This window comes from Balaenoptera borealis, assembly GCF_965194805.1.
Source record: "Balaenoptera borealis genome assembly, chromosome: 5".
NCBI lineage: Eukaryota > Metazoa > Chordata > Mammalia > Artiodactyla > Balaenopteridae > Balaenoptera > Balaenoptera borealis.
This window is the reverse complement of record NC_138862.1, coordinates 106,255,782-106,275,954: the sequence shown is the minus strand read 5'-3', so window position 1 is coordinate 106,275,954 and position 20,173 is coordinate 106,255,782.

Genomic DNA, 20,173 nt, shown 5'->3' with positions numbered 1-20,173 from the left:
ATAAAGACGCAGACATAGAGAATGGACTTGAGGACATGGGGAGGGGGAAGGGTAAGCTGGGACGAAGTGAGAGAGTGGCATGGACTTATATATACTACCAAATGTAAAATGGCTAGCTAGTAGGAAACAGCTGCATAGAACAGGGAGATCAGCTCAGTGCTTTATGACCACTTAGGGGGGTGGGATAGGGAGGGCGGGAGGGAGACGCAAGAGGGAGGAGATATGGGGATATATGGATATGTATAGCTGATTCACTTTGTTATAAAGCAGAGACTAACACACCATTGTAAAGCAATTATAGCCGAATAAAGATGTTAAAATTAAATAAATAAATAAATAAATAATTTATGCCCCCCCCAAATTAAATCTTTTTTAAAAATAAATAAATAAAAAAGAGCACTCAATGACATGGAACGCTAAACCTAAGTATTTTCAGTACTATAGTAAATGTAGATGGATTAATATCTCCTATTAAAGTGTAATTTTTTATATTATGTGAAACTAAATTTTTTTCACAATATATAGGTAAAATAAAAGAATTACATTATAAAGGAGAAAACATTCCATGTATTTAAAAACAATAAAACAATAAGCATATGATATGCATCTTAGATATAAGTAGTCTTTAAGTTCAGAACAATTTGTCATTATTGTGATTAGTATTACTATACCAATTTCTTTAAAACATTTCAATACATTTTGTATTTGAAAAATATTTTAATATTTTTTCTTTGCTCTTTTGTGGTCTAATACATGGTAAGTATTTAGGTGCTAAAATAACTTAAAAATATATTTTGTTTTTTTACAGCCGAACAAAAGTGAATCAAGAAGAAATAGATAACTTGAACATACTGATCACTAAAAGCAAAATAGAGGGCTTCCCTGGTGGCACAGTGGTTGAGAATCTGCCTGCCAATGCAGGGGACACGGGTTCGAGCCCTGGTCTGGGAAGATCCCACATGCCGCGGAGCAACTGGGCCCGTGAGCCACAACTACTGAGCCTGAGCGTCTGGAGCCCGTGCTCCGCAACAAGAGAGGTCGCGATAGTGAGAGGTCCACGCACCGTGATGAAGAGTGGCCCCCGCTCGCTGCAACTAGAGAAAGCCCTCGCATGGAAACAAAGACCCAACACAGCCAAAAATAAATAAATAAATAAATAGAATTTTAAAAAAAAATAGAATCTGTAATTTTAAAAAACTCCCTACCAACAGAAGTCCAGGATCAGATGGTTTCACAGGCAAATTCTACCAAATATAAAAAGCAGAACTTACACTGATTCTTCTCAAACTCTTCGAAAAGATTGAAGAGTAAGGAATCCTTCCAAAGACATTCTATGAAGCCACTATCACGCTGATATCAAAAACAGATGGGGGGGGGACTTCCCTGGTGGCACAGTGGTTAAGAATCTGTCTGCCACTGCAGGGGACATAGGTTCGAGACCTGGTCTGGAAAGATCCCACATGCCATGGAGCAACTAAGCCTGTGTGCCACAACTACTGAGCCTGCGCTCTACAGCCCACAAGCCACAACTACTGAGCCTGATAGTCACAACTGCTGAAGCCCACGTACCTAGAGCCCATGATCTGCAGCAAAAGAAGCCACCACAATGAACAGCCTGCACACCACAACGAAGAGTAGCCCCTGCTCGCTGCAACTAGAGAGAGCCTGAGCACAGCAACGAATGCCCAATGCATCCAAAAATAAAGAAAGAAAGAAATTTACTTAAAAAATAACAAATAAAACAGATGGGGACTTTTCTGGTGGTCCAGCAGTTAAGATTTTGCCTTCCAGTGCAGGGGGTGAGGGTTCGATCCCTGGTTTTGGAGCTAAGATCCCACATGCCTCACAAACAAGAAACCAAAACATAAAACAGAAGCAATATTGGAACAAATTCAATAAAGACTTTAAAAAAAAACACAGAGAAAGACACTACCAAAAAAGAAAACTGCAGGCCAATATCGTTGATAAATATAGATGCAAAAATTCTCAACTGAATATTAGAAAACCGAATCCGACAACACATAAGAGGATCATACACCATGACCAAATTTGATTCACCCCAGTGTCACAAAGTTGTTTCAACATATGCAAATCAATCAACATGATACACCCCATCAACAAAGGAAAAACAAGAAACAAACGATCATCTCAATAGATGGCAAAAAAGCATTTGAAAAGCTTCAACATCCATTCATGACAAAAACACTTACCAAAGTGGGTATAGAGGAAACATATCTCAACATAATAAAAGCTATTTATGACAAACCCACAGCCAATATAATACTCAACGTTCATAAGCTGAAAGCCTTCCCGCTAAAATCTGGAATAAGACAAGGATGCCCACTCTCACCTCTTCTCTTCAACATAGTATTGGAAGTCCTAGCCACAACAATCAGACAAGAAAAAGAAATAAAATCTAACCAAATTGGAAGGGAAGAGGTAAAGTTGTCATTATATGCAGATGACATGATAATATATATAAAGGGAACCCTAAAAATTCCACACAAACACTACTAGAACTGATAAACAAATTCAGCAAAGTAGCAGGATACAAGATTAACATATATAAATTGGTTGCATTTCCTGGTTTTTCTTTCTTTTTTTTTAAATTTATTTTGGCTGCATTGGGTCTTCATTGATGTGCACGGTCTTTCTCTAGTTGTGGCCAGTGGGGACTAGACTTTCTTGTGGTGCACAGGCTTCTCATTGCAGTGGCTTCTCTTGTTGTGGAGCACGGGCTCTAGGCATGCAGGCTTAAGTAGTTGTGGCACATGGGCTCAGTATTTGTGGCTCACTGGCTCTAGAGTGCAGGCTAAGTAGTTGTGGCACACAGGTTTAGTTGCTCCACGGCATGTGAGATCTTCCTGCATCAGGGCTCAAACCCATGTCCCCTGTATTGGCAGGCAGATTCTCAACCACGGAGCCACCAGGGAAGTCCCTGGTTGGATTTCTTTACACTAACAATGAAATATCAGAAAGGAAATGTAAACAAGCAATCCTTTTTTAAATGGCATCAAAAAAATAAAATGCTTAGGAATAAACCTCACCAAAGAGGTGAAAGGCTTATGTACTGAGAACTACAAAACATTAGTAAAGGAAACTGAAGATGATTCAAAGAAATGGAAAGACATCCCACACTCTTGGATGGGAAGAATTAATACTGTTAAAACGGCTATACTACCCAAAGCAATCTACAGATTTAATGTGATCCCTATCAAATTACCAATGACATTTTCCCCAGAACTAGAACAAATAATCCTAAAATGTATCTGGAACCATAAAAAGTCAGAAATGTGAACACAATCCCCAGAAAAAAGAACAAAGCAGGAGGCATAACCCTCCTAAACTTCAGACAATTCTACAAAGTTACAGTAATCAAAGCTGCATGGTATTGGCACAGAAAGAGATACATGGATCAATGGAATAGAATAGAGAGCTAAGAAATAAACCCACACACCTATGGTCAATTAACCTTTGACAAAGGAGGCAAGACTATACAATGGGGAAAAGATAGTCTCTTCAGCAAGTGGTGTTTTGAAAGTTGGAGAGTCGTATGCAAATCAGTGAAGTCAGAACATACCCTCACACCATACACAAAAACAAACTCAAAACGGCTTATATGCTTAAATATAAGATAGGACACCTTATAACTCCTAGAAGAGAACATAAGCAAAACATTCTCTGACATAAGTCATACCAAAATTTTCCTAGGTAGTTCTCCTTAGGCAGTACAAATACAGTAAGTCACCTACATACGAACCTTCAAGTTGCAAACTTTCAAAGATGCAAACGTCCATTCGCATGTCCAATCATGTAAGTTAGTTCACGTGTCTGGCATACATTGTCACGTGCATGCTTCCTCTATATGTGGTTGTGCTTTTGTGTACTTTACAGTACTGTATAGAGTACAGTAGTACAGTACCTTTATTTCAAGCCCAAGATGCCTGGAAGCAAGCGTAAAAGCAGAGGTGATGTAGCTGGTACTGTTAAGAAGCGCCAAGCGATAATGACGGAAACAAAAGTGAAAGTAATTGAGAGAGTGGAGCGAGGCAAAAAGATGTTAGACATTGCTCATTCTTATAACATGAATCATTCAATCACTGGCACGAATCTAAAGAACAAGGACAAGATCATGGAACATGTGAAGTCTGCTGTGCCGACGATGTTGACAAAATATCCAAGAAGCATGGAAAAATGATGGAGGAGATGGAGAAACTTCTCAGTGTGTGGATGCAGGATCAACATCAGCGCTGAGTCCTGCTCAACTTAATGCTGATTCAAGAGAAAGCTAAAAGCCTTTATGAAGACTTGAAGAAGAAACACGGCAAAGAATCAGAGGGCACATCTTTTAATGACAGCCATGGCTGGTTTCATCGGTTCAAGGCTAGAGCCAACCTTCACAATGTAAAAGTAAGTGGAGAGACAGCAAGTGCAGATAGGGTAGCTGTCCAGGAACTTCCAGAAACACTTTGAGAAACTATTGATGATGGTGTGTATTTACCCAACCAGGTTTTTAATGTGGATGAGACACAACTGTACTGGAAGAGGATGCCAGACCGAAGTTACATCAGTAAGGAGGAAAAGTTGATGCCGGGCTGTAAAGCAGCAAAGGATAGGCTAACTGTTGTTTGGTGGCAATGCTTCCGGTGAATTGAAGCTGAAACCTCTCTTAGTTTATCATTCACAGAACCCAAGAACCCTTAAAAACATAGCCAAGGGCTCTCTTCCTGTTGTGTGGAAGCGTAACCCCAAATCCCAGATTACACAGGCCGTGTTCCAGGACTGGTTTTGCCACCACTTTATCCCAGATGTAGAGAAATATTGCTTGGAGAAGGACGTTCCAGCAAAACATTCTTTTGCTGCTCGACTATGCTCTGGGCCACCCCCCATTCATGGATGACTTTCATCCCAACGTCAAAGTACTGCATCTGTCACCAAATACTACGCTGCTCATCCAACCTATGGACCAGGGCGTTATAGCGACTTTCAAGAAATATTATTTATGTCACACTTTTTGTCAGGCAGTAAAGGGAAGTGACAAATCAGGAACAACCTAGGGACAACTTTGGAAGGACTATAACATCTACAAGACCATAAAAAAACATTGACTTTGCATGGTGTGAGGGTATGGCGGTCACCATGAATGCGGTTTGGAAGAACCTTTGCCCACAGTTTGTTCATGATTTTTGTGGATTTGAGAAGGTAGATCAGAAGTCCGAAGAGGTCTTCAGCAACGTAGTGACCCTCAGCGAGAAGCTAGAGCTAGATCTGCAAGAGGACGATTTCGCTGAACTCCTTGCTGTGCAACATGAGGAGCTTACTGATGGAATTGGAGGCCCAGAGAAAGGATGAAGAGGGACAGGAGGAAGAAAAAGTAACTGAAGAACTGAAGAGATTCACGACACAGAAAATGGCAAGGGAATCTTCGTTATTTGAGGAAGCACTGTTAGTTTTTGAGGCACAGGACCGGAACCTAGAATGGGACCCAAAGGTGGCAGCAGCCATTCAGAATGCAATCCAGTGCTACCTTGTCATCTATGATGAGAAAAAAAGAGCTACTACCCAGACATCAATGGATCATTCTTTCAAGAGGGTAGATAGAATTAAATCCAGCAAGGAACCAGAACCTTTGCCATCAACGTCAGGTATGAGTGAAATTGCAGCTTGCCCTCTGTCTCCTACTGCTGATAATCCTTCACCTCTACCATCTCCCACCTCCTCTCCCTCCTCCAATCAGTAACTCTTCTCGCCTGTTCCCTCGATGCCAGCCCGAGTATCCCAGCTATTGTACTGTATTACTGTACTTTTCAAGTTACTGTACTGTAAGATTAAAACTGCTTTCTTTGTTTCTGTGCTTGTTTTCTATGTATTGTTTGCGTGAAAAGTATTATAAACCTATTACGGTACAATACCGTATAGCCGACTGTGTAAGTTGGGTACCTAGGCTAACTTTGTTGGACTTACAAACAAATTGGACTTACAAACGCACTCTTGGAACAGAACTTGTTCATATGTAGGGGACTTACTGTAAAAGCAAAAAAGAAACAGGAACTAATCAAACTTATAAGCTTTTGCACAGCAAAGGAAACCATAATCAAAATGAAAATACAACCTATGGACTGGGAGAAAATATTAGCAAATGATGAGACTGACAAGGGCTTAATTTCCAAACTATACAAACAGCTCATACAACTCAATAATAAAATAACAAATAACTCAATGGAAAAATGGGTAGAAGACCTAAATAAACATTTCTCCGAAGAAGACATACAGAGAGCCAATAGGCACATGAAAAGATGCTCATCATCACTAATTATTAGATAAACGCAAATCCAAATTACAATGAGGTATCACTTCACACTGACCAGAATGGCCATCATTAAAAAAAATCTATAATTAACAAATGCTGGAGGGGGTATGGGGAAAAGGGAACCCTTCTACACTGTCGGTGGCCATGTACGTTGGTGCAGCCACTATGGAAAACAGTATGGAGGTTCCTCAAAAAAACTATAAAGAGAATTGCCATATGATCTAGCAATCCCACTTGTGGACATATATCTAGACAAAACTATAATTCAAAAAGATACATGAAACCCTATGTTCATAGCAGCACTATTTATAATAGCCAAGACATGGAAACAACATAAATGTTCATTGAAAAATGAATGTATAAAGAAGGTGTGGTATACGTATACAATAGATATTACTCAGACATAAAAAAGAATGAAATAATGCCATTTGCAGCAACATGGATGCACCTAAAGATAATGATACTAAGTGAAGTAAGTCAGAGAGAGAAAGACAAATACCATATAATATCACTTATATGTGGAATCGAAAACTGGACACAAATGAACATGTCAGCGAAACAGAAACAAACACACAGGTATAGAAAAGAGAGTTGTGGTTGCCAAGGAGAGAGTGAAGGAAAGATTGGGAGTTTTGGAATAGCAGAAGCAAACTATTCTACATAGGATGGACAACCCACAAAGGCCTACTGTATAGCAGAGGAAACTATATTCAATATCCTGTGATTAACCATAATGGAAAAGAATATATATAGATATATAGCTATAGATATATATAGATAGATATATAGATAGATATATATAAAACTGAATCACTTTTCTGCACAGCAGAAATTAATACAACAATGTATAAAGGCTGCAGAGGGTGTGGAGAAAAGGGAACCCTCCTGAACTGTTGGTGGGAATGTAAACTGATACAGCCACTAAGGAGAACAGTATGGAGATTCCTTAAAAGCTAAAAATAGAAGTACCATATGACCCAGCAATCCCACTACTGGGCATATACCTGGAGAAAACCATAATTCAAAATGATACATGTACCACAATGTTCACTGTAGCACTATTTACAATAGCCAGGACATAGAAGCAACCTAAATGTCCATCGACAGATGAATATATAAAGAAGATGTGGCACATCTATACAATGGACTATTACTCAGCCACAAAAAGGAACAAAATTGAGTTATTTGCAGTGAGGTGGTTGGACCTAGAGTCTGTCATACAGAGTGAAGTAAGTCAGAAAGAGAAAAACAAATACCGTACGCTAACACATATATATGGAATCTAGAAAAATGGTACTGACGAACCTAGTGACAGGGCAGGAATAAAGACACAGACGTAGAGAACGGACTTAAGGACACAGGGGGCAAGGGGAGACAGGGACGTAGTGAGAGAGTAGCACTGACATATATACACTTCCAAATGTAAAATAGCTAGTGGTAAGCTGCCGCATAGCACAGGGAGATCAGCTCGGTGCTTTATGTCCCCCAGAGGGGTGGGATAGGGAGTGTGGGAGGGAGGCTCAAGAGGGGGGGATATGGGGAATATATGTATACATATAGCTGATTCACTTTGTTGTAAAGCAGAAACTAATACAGTGTTATAAAGTAAGTATACTCCAATAAACATGTATTTAAAAAACCCACAACATTGTAAATCAACTACACTTGAAAATATTTCTTAAGTGCAAAAAATTTTCTGAATGCAAGTTTTACTGTGTGTGTGTACCACAGGTTCAATATATATGAATTATGTCAAATTGATTACATTGCTTTTCAAAATAAAGAATTTTTGATATTTTACATCAGCTTCATAATGTAAATGCAGAAAAACTATATTATTTTTTTCTGAAGTTCAGAAATAGCCATTTTGCTCATTCGGTATACTATAAACCATTAACTATTAAAAAGGGACTCGTGACCTCTTCTTTCCAAAGAAATATTTCTCCACTCACACAGGTTTAATAGAATGTTCCGCCATGAACTGACTTCCCACCTTAGAGACACGAGATTTGCATCCTGAAATCTCTTTCTTGCAAAACTGTCCAATTATCATCCTAGCATTACAGAAAAGAAATGCTTTTTGCCAGATCTCAAATTCCATACAACTTTAGTCAAGACATCATGTATTGTTTTTTTCACACACACACAGAATGTATTTTATTTTTACAAGAGATAAATCAACTGACACCAAGCATTGTAAATGGATGACCACAACAAAAGCAACAATGATTGCAATTACCAAACACGAAACACACTCATACTATGTCATAATATTGACATTCGGTCCAGTAATCCTCCACTGTAACATCTCCTTTACTTTGCAGTGAAAGACATCATGTATTCTTAAATAATCAGCACTCACCTGAGGTCTTTAAAAATCAACATAAACATAATTTTGTGTTCTCTTTCATTTACTCTGGTTCTAAGTGGTCATTTCTAAACGAAAGTATTTAAGTATGTTAACGTCATCTTATAACATCATATTTCAAATGACTACCGTGTCTCCAAAGATGAAATATGAGGAACTCACAATTAGGCTCTCCAAAGTTTTGCTCTCTGAATGTGTATGACCCTTCTGCTGAACTCCACACTGTTCATTATTCTCTGAGAATATTCTTTTTCTTGTATGGCCATCTCACATGCTCTTTCATTTCATGAAGTTTTTTCCTACAATGTTATGCCTAGTTTATTTCTGAGAATATGCATTATTTCAGAATGATATTTATAGAAACAAAGACTTCTCTATAATTCCCTCAGAGTTTCAAGAACTCCTTCTTTTTTTTTTTAATACCTAGATTCTGAAGCTCTCCACAAAGCATTACTAAACTTGCATTTACATAAGTATCTACATATTAATCACACATTAATGCATTCACAATTGTATTATGATTTATTGCTAATTTAGGAGCATAAATGTAGCTGTCTTATTTACCACCCTCTTGGAAATCACTTTAATATTTGCACTTAGGACTTGAAAGAGAATGGATAAAAAAATCCTGAAGAATATGCAAATACAATTTATATATTTCTCATAAAATTAGGTGATTATCTAACCTTTATCCAGAAAAAAAAGAAGATCCCAGATACTCTGCAGGCATGATCCTCGAGAATGTGTGGTCTTCCAGCAGGAAAACATGCAGTAACCCATGTGGCAGAGTTTACCTGTGACCAACCGGGGTTAGTGACCTATGCATTCCTTACATGCAACATATCAGGAGTGGAAAAAGGGAATTTGTCCGTTGTGGCAATAAGTATAATGAAGATTTGTAGCAGGTCTAACTCATATGTTCAACACAGGTACAATCAAAAGTTTGTTCAGTTCTGGTAGATCTAAGTCTGTATCTGTTACCTTGTCTTTAACGAGGAAATGTCAGAACTGACTTGCCAAAAAAAAAAGTGTTTTGATTGTTTGTTTGTTTTAATTAGAGTCACGGTGAGTAAGGCAGAGCTCAGAACAGCTAATGTGACTTAGTGATTCTCTCATCAGGAAATACAGTTTCTACTTGCTTGTTTATTCTCCACATCCTGTAGTAAGTAAAGTTTCAATGAAAGATAAATCTACAGCGTGAAAAGAAAAGAAAACTTACATGTGTTGATAAAGTCATTTTGACAGGTTTTACCACGTATGTCAGTGTTTCTGGTGATGGACACAAGCCAGAGCTCCCTACTCTGACATTTTCACTGATGTCATTCCCCTTGATCCTCAATTTGAAAGTGGATAAAAATGTTTTCTATGCTTTCTTCTTTAAGAAATTAAATAAAGAATGCTTTCTAGACATGATCCTCTAATGATTTTCAGTCAGTGGTCATCAACAGAGGAAAAGCACAGAATCTCATCCCCACAGAAGGGTGACATTCAGTCAGGTAAGAAAATTCTCCCCGAAATCAGAGCTTCATCTTTAACATGCAATCAAAGGCTTTCACATGTTCTTCATCACTCTGCACTCAGCCCTACCATATGGGATTGGCTCTGAGAATCTCACATCAGATGACTGACAAACATGTCATAGTACACTGATCTGGTACCAGATCCTGACTCTCTCAATGATCTCCCGCAGGGACATTGGAATAGTCTAGGATATTTCCTGGAGCCCTCTATTCTACACAGGTACACTTGCAAGTAGAAACAGAAGCTTGGAGTCTCACTGGGACCCCTGCTCTGTCCAACCAACTTCTCTAGGAATATGATGTTCTAATCTCTCCTGATTAGAACATTTCAAGGTCTCTCCCTGTGCTAATTTAGTAAAGGTAAAAGAGAAACAAGAAAGAGCAAACTATGCAGGGAGCAATATATAAGATTCCTTTACTTAATGTATTTATCTGATATACCCAAATACTGAGAAATATAGATTCATTTCATAATGTTCAAGAAAAGAGGAGGAGGAACCTCCATGCCAACAGTATATATAAAATGGAATCAATATTGCATAAGCTCCGGCTTAAGCTTAGCTACGAGGTACTAACCCTTCTCATAAAGAAGCAATAGTTCTCCATCATTTGAAGCACACTGAGGACTCAGACAGCTGGACACTGAAGGTGTAGCCTCCTCACTCGAATTCTGTACCTGCATCACAGAGCAGTGAAATATTCCCAAAGAATTATTAAGGATGAGGGGGGGAGGCGAAATAAAAAAGATGAATCCATAGTCTGTCCTGCTGTCTGTTCTGTTGGATATTACCACCATCTTGGCCCAATATGACCTTCCCACTTTTCTCCGGGCCTCCCTACTTTCCACCTCCATCCTCTCATTATATCTTACCTACACTTGGGAACGACTCTAGTTTTTCCACTTATCTTTATCAACAAGTAATCCAAATAGCAACTGTGTATATAACTCCTTAGAAACCTCAGGTCTGACTCAGTAATAATACATGACCTTCGAAGTCCAAAGTTTTCCCAATTCCCTTTATTATTATTTTTTTCTAATTTCCATGTACTTACACTCTTAAGACCTCCACTGTTCTCAGGTTCGTCTTCCCTGCAAAATCTGTCAACCTAGACATAGACTTAAGTACCACCCTCTAATTATCTCGTAGGGAATCCAGTTTTTAAAAAAGCCTCAGCAAGCCTTATGGACTTTATTAAAGACTCTTTAAGATAACCCATGGGAGATAGCAGCACACCCACAGATATCTATCTAATACACCCTCAGAGTAATTTTTTTTTCTTTTTTATAAAGTCTCTTCTGGCCAATGAAGACCCTCAGCTCTCCTTCTTCAACATATGCAGTGTCTCACCCTTCTGATTACTCTCTGCTCTATCCCAGGTCCACTCCCTTTCCTGATATTACATTCTTTCCCAATTTTGTATGTTGGTAAAATCAAATAACATAAAGTATAACATGTTAATTATTATAAAGTGCACCGTTCAGTGATATTAAATGCATTCATATTATTGGGCGATCAGCATCACCATTTATCTTTCTAACTATTTTCTACGTTTTAAAACTGTAACTCTATATCCTTTAAACATAACTTTCCTTTTTGTTCCATAACCACCTGAAAAGCATCATTACCCTCCCAATTTCTATGGTTTTGACTACACTAAGTACCCCATATAATTGAAATAAGTAGTTGTATCGTTATGACTCACTAAAAGTCACAAAAATGGCATTTTTGGTAGCTAAATTTCCTCAAGATTCATCCATGTTGTAACATATTCCTAGATCTTTTCCTTCTTAACACTGAATAATATTGTATTATATGGGTATACCACACTTTGCTTATCCAGGAACTAGTGGATGAACACTTAGGTTGCTTTCATATTTTAGCTACTGTGATTATTACTGCTCTAAACACTGGAGTACAAATATTTCTTTAAGACCCTGATTTCAATACCTTTCAGTATACCTCATAGTAAAATTCCTGGATCATGTAGTAACTCTATTTTTCAATATCTGAAAAATTGCCATACTCTTTTGCAAAGCAGCTGTATCATTCTGCCTTCCCTCTGACATAGCACAATGGTTCCAACTCCCTCACATCCTCACCAATAGTTGTTTTCTGCTTGTGTATGTATGTGTGTGCTTGTGTGTGTATGCATGCACACAAATATATAAACATGAATTTGGTGATATGGAGCATCTATTCAGGTGCTTAGTCATTTGTACATCTTTTTGAAGAACCATCTATTCAAGTCTTTTATCCATTTTTGAATCAGGGTGTTTGCTTTTTGTTCAGTTGTAGGAGTTCTCTGTATATTCTGAATAGAAATCTCTTGTCAGATAGATGGCTCTGAAATATTTTCTCCCATCTTGTGGGTTGCCATTTTATTCTGTTTACATTTCTTTGATTCACATTTTTTTTTAACTTATGTACTGCAAATTGTTTATTTTTTTGTTAGCTGTACTTTTGTTGTTCCTTCGTTTCATATTGAGGAAAACACTGCCAAATCCAATATCATGAAGCTCTTGTCCTGTATCTTCTTCTAAGACTTTTTATTTTATTAGGTCTTATATTTAGTTTCTTGATACGTTTTCATTAATTTTTGCATAGGATGTTAGGTAAGGGTCCATCTTCCTTCTTTTGCATGTTGACCACAAGACTTCTCAGCACCATGTGTTGAAAATACTATCCTTTCTACTTTGAAAAGTCTTGGCAACTTGTCAAAAATCATTTGGCCATATATCAGGGTTTATTTCTGGGTGTTCTATTCTATTCTATTGGTCTTGAATAAGGGAGAAAATAGTATAACCTATCCAGGTTGATGAAGAACATAAAGAAAGACCAGGACTGAGAATTAGGAGGGCAATATAAAACAGCAGGGAGTAAAAGACAGTGTGAGAGAAGATCTTGTATTTGCGAGTTCATGGAAATAGGATCATGTTAAAACCACTAAACGCCTGACTTTGAACAATTCGGTAAATGTGCCAGCAAGAAACATAACACTTACCCATCTCTGGGAAATATAGTATGGGCATAAAGATAAACTACACACAAATATATTAAAAAGGGAAGGGTTTTCATGGTGTGAGAATATTGTGGCATTTGAAATACAATTTACTTCTGTTCTACCATTGTCTCTAAAATTTATCAAAGTGTATATACAAGCAATTCCAATTCTGGTAATGTGCTTGACAGGTTTATATATGAACTTCACTAGAGCAGTAAATGTACATTCATAGTAGGACTGTTCCCTAAACCAAAAAACAAAACACAAATACTGCAAAGACTAGAGTTCACTTTGCCAACACGCATACAGATGCAATGATGGTTAATGGTCCGAAAACAGAAGGTGAGCATGGGTGCAAGAGGTTAATCCCCAGGCTGGGGTGGGGTGCAGACTTTGAGGGTAACACAAGTAGAGAAGGCTTTTGTCCTATCCTTGATTTTTGAGGTATGGAAATTCACAGGTCACTACCTTCATTTCAAAATGAATGAATGCACTATTCAATTTTTTTAAACAGGCTAAGTAAACATGAGTGATAATAAATTTCAAACTGTCGCTAATCAAATAAGATACTAAGAAAACTTAAATAATATGATTTAAGAATGAAGTAGAGAGATTGTCCCACATGGTAGCATTCAAAGACCCAGAGCTTGATGCCTCTCATGGGCACACCAAAGTCACAACTGTTTACAGAACAGCAATTGATGAAAAAGGTCGGGACCTACCATAAAATATGTTTTAAAGCTAAAGATATAAGGAAGGCACCTCGACAAGACAGAAAGGAAGGGCAAAAGCTCAATAGAGTCAAGACCCATACCACCAAGTGAGTGGCCCACAAATGGGAGAATAATTACAATTTCAGAGGTGCTCCCAGGTAGCAAGGGGTATGAAGCCAACATCAGGCTCCCAAGCCCAGGGATCCTGTTCTGGAAAGAAGAGTTCCTAGAAAGTTGGGCTTTGAAGACCAGTAGTGCTTATTTTCCAGAGAGCCAGAGGGTTGTGGGAAATAGAGATTCCACTCTTAAAAGAGGCTCACAAAATCCCACATGATCTGAGAATCAGAACAGAAGCAGTCATTTGAAAGGATCCCGGGTCACACCTACCTCCTGATCTTGGAGAGTCTCCCAGAGAGGCAAGAGGCAACTACAGCACAGCCTCAGGGACAGAGACACTGGCAGCAGCCATTCGGGGGAGCTCCTTCTACCTCGTGGACGCTGGTACCAGCAAGCATAATTTCAGAAACCTCCCTCTAGCTTATCAGCCTCAGGACAGAGCCCCACCCATTTCCACCAGACTATAGACACAAGTACTAGGATGTTGCAGGCCAAGCAACTAAATGAACAGGGGCATAGCCCCATCCACCAGCAAACAGGCTGCCTTCAGATCCTCTCAGTGCACAGCTGCCCCTGGACATGGGTCCAGCCACCAAAAGCCCCAGGACCAGCCTCCATACCTCAGTGGACAGGCACCAGCCCCAGAGTCCCTGGCCCCTCTGACAAGTGAGCCTGCTCTGGCCTTGGAGTCAGCCTCACCATCGGCAGGTGGTAACTGCACAGGGACTGGATGGAGCTTGGACCTATCCAACAGCAAACCTGCTCTAGCAGTGGGATCAGCCTCATACACCAACAGGCACACACCAGCTCCAGGAATACCACAGCCTAGCAGCCTGTGTGACCAGAACACTCACTTGCAGGCCAGAAGCAGCCATGGACTCAGCTGGGACCTGACCCTGCCCATCAGAATGCCAACACAAGATTAGGGATACCCCCGACCCTGCAAATAGCTGTGTCAGGAACAGTGATCCATCACCAACTCTGTGGCTCCTGGGCCCTGCAGCCAGAACGCAGAACCTGTCTCTTCCTCCCAGTAGCCAGCATAGCCCCAGAACCAGTGACTGGGCACTAGCCCTGATATCACCTGGACTGCAATTCTACCCATAAGTGAACCAGCACTAGATTTGGTGTCCCCCAGAGTTGTGCAGCCAGCTGCCTTATGATTTAGTCTCACCAAGCAGCACAGACAGCCTCCATACAAGGCAGAGCCTGGCAAACAAGCAGTCTGGGGGCAGCCAAGCCTACCAGACTACCCACAGTAGTCAGCCCACCACAGCAGAAGAGCCCAAGCAGCCCACATAGGAGGAACACCTAGAATATATAGCTCTAGTGACCAGGGGAGAGGGGGTTGCTGGGACCTATAGGACATCTCCTACAAAAGGCCACTTCCCCAAGGTCAGGAAATGTAACGAACCTACTACACACATAGCAATAAAAACAGGAAGTTAAGAAAAATGAGGTGACACAGAAACACGATCCAAATGAAGGACCAAGATAAGAATTCAGAAGAAGATCTAAGTGAAGTGGAGATAGCCAATCTCCTCAACAAAGGGTTCAAGGTAATGACTGTAAAAATGATCAAAGAACTCAGGAGAAGAATGGACGACCAGAGCAAGAAGTTAGAATGTTTTTAAAAAGAGTTAGACCATTAAAGAACAACAAAACAGAGATGAGGAATACAATAACTAAAATGAAAAATACATTAAAGGAAACTACTGTAGGCTAAATGATACAGAGGAATGAATCAGAAAACTGAAGGACAGAGTACTGGAAATCACTGAAGATGAATGGTAAAACAATAGATTAAAATGAAATGAGGAAAGTTGAACAGACTTGTGAAACAACATCAAGTGTACTAATATTTTCATTATACTGGTCCCAGAAGCAAAAAGGAAAGAGAAAGCAGTGTAAAACATACCTGAAGACATAAGAGTTGAAAACTTCCCTAACCTGGGAAAGAAAACAGACATCCAAGTCCAGTAAACACAGTAAGGCCAAAACAGGATCAACCCAAAGAGGACCACACCAAGACTCATTGTAATTAAAATGGAAAAAAAAATAAAGATAAAAAGACACTATTAAAAGGAGCAAAGGAAAAGCAACAAGTTACAAACATGGGAAATTGCATAAAGTCATCTGCTGACTTTTCAGGATAAACTATGCTTGCCAGAAGGGAGTGTCATGGTATATTTAAAGTCATGAAAGGGAAAAGCCTATAAGCAAAAATACTCTACTCAGCAAGGCTCTCCTTCAGATTTGATGGTGAGATCTAAAGTTTTACAGAGAAGCAAAACTAAAAGAACTCAACATCGCCAAACCAGCTTTATGAGAAATCTTAAAGGGGCTTTTCTAAGTGAAAAAGAAAAGGTCACGATTGAAACAGAAAAATTAGGAAAGGAAACTTACTAAAGGAAAAACCTCATTGGTTAAGGCAAATATTCAACAAAGATAGTAAATCAACCATGGACACAGCTAATAGGAAGTATGAAAGAAAACAGTAATAAAATCATCTATATTCACAATAAGAAGTTAAGGGACACACAAAACAAGTAGATGTAAAATATGAGGTCAAATTCAGTAACTGTGGGGGAGCAGAGTAACAATGCAGGGTTGTTAGTGTCCACGTGAAATTAAGAGCTCAGCAACTTAAATAATCACACACACACACACACACACACATACACACACACACATACACAAAACTGAAAGAAATTCAAACATAATATTAAAGATAGTCCTCACATCACAGATGAATTGACTAAAAGGAGAAGAAAGGAACACTGAAGAAATTAAAGAGGGATCCTAAAAATACCCAAGACAAATGAAAATGAACACACAATGATCCAAAATCTATGGGACACAGCCTACGCAGTTCACAGGGGGAAGTTATAGTGATACAAGCTTATTCTTAGGAATCAAGAAAAATATCAAATAAACAACCTAACATTACACCTGAAGGTATTAGAAAAAGAAGAAAAAACAAAACTCAAAGCTGTCAGAAAGAAAAATTAAGAAAACTATACCATATGCAATGACATCAAAAAGAATAAGATACCTAGGAATAAACACACCTAAGCAGGTAAAAGATATGTGCTCAGAAATCTATCAGCCATTGGTGAAAGAAGTTGAAGACAACACAAAAAGATGGAAAAGTATAGCATGTGCATGGACTGGAAGAATTAATACTGTTAAAATAACCATATTACCAAAGACAATCTACAGATTTAATGCAATCCCTATCAGAATACCAAAACATTTTCACAGAACTTGAAAAAGTAATTTTAAAATTTGTATAGAAACACAAAGACCCCAAATAGCCAAACAATTTTGAGAAAGAACACAGCTGGAGGCATCACGCACCTTGACTTCAGACTATACTGCAAAGCGACAGTAAACAAAGAGAAAGGTACCAGAGCAAAAACAGACACAAAGATCACTGGAATAGAATAGAGATCCCAGAAATAAGCCCACACACTTATCTGTAATTGATTTATGACAAAGCAGGCAATATGGAGAAAAAACTGTCTCTTCAATAAGTGGTACTGGGAAAACTGGTCAGCCACATGGAAAAGAATAAAATTAGATTATTTTAGCACACCATATATAAATAAATGCAAAACTGAATAAAGACCTAAATGTAGGACCAGAAACCATAAAACCCCTAAAGGAAAATATAGAACATTCTTCAACATAAATGATAGCAACAGTTTTAGGTTCAGTGTACTAAGGCAAATGAAACAAAAGCAAAAATAAACAAATGGGACTTCACTAAACTTAAAAGATTTGGCACAGCAAAGGAAACCAAAGACACAATGAAAAGACAACCTGCTGAAGGAGAGACAATATTTGCACATGATAAGAGGTTAACATTAAAAAAGATGACCAAGCAAGGGTTCCTATCTAAACTACAGAAACAGCACATACAACTCAATATCAAAAAAACACCCAAAATCTTTTTAAAAAAAAAATGAGAAGACCTAAATAGACATTTTTTCCAAGGAAAAACTACATATAGACAGCCAGAACTCACAAAGATGCTAAACATAGCTAATCGGCAGTAAAATGCAAATCAAAACTATGAGATATATCACCTCAGTCTTGTCAGAATGGCTGTCATCAAAAAGATCACAAATAACAAAGGTTAGTGAGGATGTAGAGAAAGGGAAACTCTTGTACACTCTTGATGGGAATGTGAAGTAGTGCAGCTACTGTGGAAAGCAGAATGGAGGTTCCACAAAAAACTAAAAATAGAACTACCATAATATCCAGCAATTTCACTGTTGGGTATATCAGAAGAAAACAAAAACACTATTTCAAAAAAAATAACTGCACACCAATGTTCATAACAGTGTTATTTGCCATAGCCAAGATATAGAGTCAAACTAAGTGTTCATCAATAGCTTAGTGGATAAAAAAGATTTTTTATGATGACTTCAGGAAAAAATGAAATTTTGCCATTTGCAAGAAGGTGGATGGATTTGGAGGGTATTCTGCTTAGTAAAATAAGCCACAGAGAAAACAAGCATGGCATGTTATGAGAAAAAAAGCATGGTATGTTATGAGAAAACAAGCATGGTATGTTATCACTTACACGTGGCATCTAAAAAATTGAAAAAAACAACAACAAAAAAACAGACTCACAGATTAAAGAACAGACTAGTGGTTACCAGCAGGGAGAGATAGGGTGGAGGAGCAAAATAGTAGTAGGAAATTTTGAGGTACAATCCACTATGTATAAAATCAATAATCTACAGTGATGTACTGTATAGCATGGGGAATATAGCCACTCTTTTATAATGACTATAAATGGAGAAGAACCTAAACATTTATGAATCACTATGCTGTACCTCTGAAACTAATATAATAATGTAAATTAACTATAGATCAATAAAATATAAAGTAAGAAACAATAAAGGGGAGACACAGATTATTAGAAATCAATTAAATAAACACAAGTTTTGGAAATCAAGGAATTAAAAAACAACACGTAAGACACAACATTGGCATTTAAAGTGTACAATCTATTCATTTAAAAGAAATCATTTAAGTGGTAAAAAATGGTACCCATTCTCACAATTTTGTATATCTAGGATAAATTATTATCTAGAAAAATATGGTACAAATATTCACTCAAAAAGAAAGAGAAAATTGGGATAAACCCATTTTAGTATACAAATTTAATATCAAAGTCTCTATGTAAAATTGATTTGAATAAGTTCTGTTAGCCACTTCTAGGTTCTTTGTGCTGTAAAATCTTTTAAAGCATAAAAATCAGCCTTTCTACATTATTCCATTAGACATACATAGAAGTTAAAAGAAATGAGAAGACAGAACAATCAACCAGGAAGGTGAATTTACTGAGAAACAGTCATTCGTTCTCCCTCCTCCTTTTCTTTTCCTCCTTTTCCAGGTCTCTTTCGGTTCCGATCAAGACAAATCTTGAGAGTTCTGAGAATATTTCTTTGAGGGCTTCAAATCACCATACCTACATCCTCTGCCACAACTACACACACGTGAACAAAAATAAACCTCTGCTATCTACTCATGTAGGAGGGATTCATGCAAAATAAACTCCTACATGGAGACCAACAGGTGAGTTTTCTACCTGTTCTTTCTAATGTCCTTCCATTATAGTAAATCCCATACATTATGAGGAAGAAACGGTTATGTGAGCTTTTCCTTGAAGTCAAAAAACTTGCATTCATTTCAAGTACCTGGTGATCATAGGGTACAGCCAGGGAAGGTGCCATCCCCCCTGGGGGGAGGGGCGGTGGATGGGCTCCCGCACCCATGCACCTCCTGATGTACAGATTCTGGAGAAACAAAGGGCAGTCACACCGCAGTCAGCCTTTCAGGCTGTCGGGCCACTGGGCAACCCGACCAGCCTGGAAGTGCCCCATCAGTTTGCTGAAAGCAAAACTCTGTCCCCCCTGTGAAGCCAGGCAATTTGGGTCAGAGAGTCATAGGAGACCGGTAATCAACTCCTCCTCTCTGCTCACCTCCTTGGGGTTACAGTAACCCCATCTCCAAACCCAAATCTGACCCTGGAGTGCCAAACTGGGAGTGGCAGGTGGACTCTGCCGGTGCTTCAGCGCCCTCTGGAGGTTGTCTGCTCTAGTGGCAACTCTCATCCCTTCCTCCT